The sequence below is a fragment of the Setaria italica genome, chromosome VII, assembly GCF_000263155.2.
Source record: "Setaria italica strain Yugu1 chromosome VII, Setaria_italica_v2.0, whole genome shotgun sequence".
NCBI classification, from domain to species: Eukaryota; Viridiplantae; Streptophyta; class Magnoliopsida; order Poales; family Poaceae; genus Setaria; species Setaria italica.
In genome coordinates this window covers 1,757,704-1,761,254 of record NC_028456.1, presented here as the reverse complement: position 1 = coordinate 1,761,254, position 3,551 = coordinate 1,757,704, and positions in this window count along the sequence as shown.

Here is a 3,551-nt window from a genome sequence, read left to right as displayed (position 1 = left end):
ATCCTACATGAAATTATGCACATTTATATGATTTTCTATGATATTTGTGTGGATAGTTTGGCGTACGTGTGGCAAGTGGTGGCGGCTGTGGACGTGGCCACTGTGGAGGTGGCCGCCATGGTGGTGGCGGCCGTGGAGGTGGTTATGGACATTTCAGGCACGATGACAATCCACCTAGTGTTCCAGGACTGCAATTCCATGGGCCCATTGACATTCCATTCGGCAATCACACCAGCGAAACAATTCCCAACATAGTAATATTCTTTCTTTCTTTTAATTGATTTTGTTACTATATATGAATAAATTCTAAATTTACTTCAATGCAGCTTATCAATAATATTAGATGGCTCAGAGATGTTGTTCAAGATTTAGGTGGTACTGTTCCTACGGTCCAAACAGAGGACGTACGACCAAATATGCAAAGAAAACGTCTCTATTTTCAAGTACATAATTGGCATGTAGACCTCACCTAGTTGTCACCAGGATAGGCCATCCCGATGGTCTTAATGTTCTCAATGATCTCACTTTCTACAGGCCACATCAGTTAACGTCTCCAATGTTCTTCATTTATAGTAATGTATGAGGTCGTCCATGTGAAGTGAAAGAGAGTGCACTCATCCTTACTCTCACTTATTTTGATGAAGTTTTGGACGGGACGATTGGAGACATTAACTATATTCCATATCTAAGGATGCGAACTGGAGTATGATGAAATATGTAACATGCATGGTTGTACTGCTACCCTTTTCTTATGCATTTGAACTTGTTCTCCCTAGGACCTTTAATTATTGATGTAATAACTTGCACTATTATTAGAACTGGTTATATTGTATTGTGGCTTGGATGTACCCCTACCATTTTCTTATGCTGGCAGTAAGTTACAAGATAATAAAGTCTAGTAGACATTAATAAAGTCTTACAAGATAATTAATAAGTCTTACAAGAATATTAATTAGTCAAATAACATAAGAGAAAATAAATGTAATTTATCCTTTCTTCCTTCACAGCCAGTACGTACCATGGCTTCATGGATTTATCAATGTTTGCTTCAACACGCTTGATTCTTCGTTCATGGTCTTTGAAAAGGTCCAATTCCTCATACTGATTGTAATCCTCAATGTCCAGTGGACCTTCAACTCCAAGGATCCTTTATTTTTCGGAGACAATAATGTGCTTCTTTCCATTCATAGGGTCTATTGTGTAGAATACCTATGCGACATATTTCTAAACTACATTGGCTAGGTCTACAAGTGTCAACCCATAATTGTCATCTATAATGCCATTTGGGTGTTTGACCCATTGGCACCGAAAGATGGGGATCTGGATATTCTCTCCATAGTCAGGTTCTCATATTTCCTCTATGAAACCATAATAAGTTATATTCTTTCCGGATGTATCAATTGCCTCTATGCGAACACTGCTATTTTGATAAGCCACGCTTTTGATGTCCTTTGCGGTGGTATAAAATGTGTATCCATTAATTTCATCTGCTTCCCATGAGGTGACATTGCTTGATGGCCCAGACGCCAACCTGGTCAATGTTACATCTTCTGTGGCATTTCCTTCAAATAGATGCTGATGATTCAATCCTTCGAGCGACCATTACTTTGTCCACAGACCTCATTTAGGTGTTGCTCGATGAAGGGCTCCACTAATGCAAGCTATTGTAGAATGCTTGAATGCACTTTCTCCAATTGCTGGTTGTCCTTGTCTATGAATCTTTTCATTCCAATGGTACCTTTTCCGGACAACCCGCCCTCGTGCCGAGATTCCGGTAAACCAATAGCTCTCTTATCTTTTTTGTAATCTATGCAGTAATCAACACTCACTTCTGTATGGTTGCTCTCGATCATGCTACCCTTTGGAAAGGCCTTGTTTCTCATGTATCCATTGAGAGTCGACATGAACCATTCGTATGTCCAAATCTAATAGAAGTACATAGGCCCTAGTTCAGTTATTTGCTGGACCATGTGGACCATGAGATGTTCCATGATATCAAAAAGGATGGAGGGAAGCACATCTCGAGCGGGGTCTGAGTTCCCAACACAAACAGTTGAAGCCTAGCCACCTCAACACACTCAATCACTTTTTGGGAAATCACGTTGAAGAAGTAACATATCCGTGTGATAACCATCTTCACGAATACTGATTTGATAGTCCAGATCGCAATAGCGAGAAAAACTGTGATCATCACATGGCAATCATGAGAGTTATAGCCGGCAAGCATCATGTCCTTCAATGAGACTAGTGACCGGATGTTTGATGAGAATCCGGTTGGCACTTTCAACCCGAGCAAGCACTTGAACATGGCTAATTTCTCATCTGGTGTTAAGTTGTAGCTAGCCGGGGGAAGGTAATGCTTACCATTAGGTACTTCTTACAAGTGGAGCTCTGGCCTAATTTGAGGGTCAACAAGATCCTTTCATGATTTTAGTTTGTCCTTTGCCTTGCCTGATAAGCCCAAGAATCCGATGGTGCTATCAAACACATTCTTCTGAAGATGCAACCCATCAATGGCATGGCACACCGCCAGCTCTCACCAATGCGGCAAATACTTAAAGAAGATAGACATCTTCTTAAACGGCATGTCTGCGACATCTGTAGTTTCAGCTTACTTCTTTTCCCTTCACGACTTATTAGCATCACCTAATGACTTCGTACCAAGTTTGAACCTAACGTTCTCGCACGTTTCAAATACTATTTTACCAGTACCTGGTTTTGGAGCAAAGTCATTCTCATTGGTTCCATCGAAGAAGCTCTCCATCTTGTGGTATATGCGTGTCTTCAATAAGAAGCATCATGAACACTGTCTTCATAGATCCCTTAAGGTACACAGATGATATTCCATCCAAGCAAACTACTCATGTTGTCTTACCTTTTACCTAACCTGTCAGGGCAAATAGGGTGGGACAATCATTGATGGTAACAAAGATAAGTGCCCTGAGTGTGAAGTGCTCGTGTCTGTACTCATCCCACATCCGAACCCCATCTTCCCAAAGCTTCTGCTTATCTTCCATCAATGGCTCAAGGAAAATATCTATGTTGATGCCAGGCTGCTTCAGGCCTTGTATGAGAATGGTTAGGAAAAGGAACTTCCTCTCGTGACATAGCTATGGTGGAAGGTTGTATATGGTCATCAGCACTGATCATGTGCTGTGTGTGCTGCTTCTTTCACCAAACGGATTCATGCCATCTGTACTCAATGTGAACCGTACATTCCTTTTTGACATCTAAAATCTCTAGATGTTTGGCATCGAAGGTCCTCCACTGGCAAGCATCGGAATGATGTCAAAGCTTTCCGTCATCCTTTACTGGGCGATCAGGATGCCATGTTATCATTTCAGCAGTCTTTGGGTTTGAGAACAAACACTTCAGAAAGTCCACCACCGGCAAGTACCACATCACCAAGGCAGGACTCTGCGCTGAGTTGTTGTGTACCACATCTTCCTCTTATTCCCGATTGAGGAACCGGCACAGTTCTCACAGAAATCGGCATTACATTTGTAACGGCTAGCATCGCAATTTGGACACTTTTCCAATATTGTGTACTC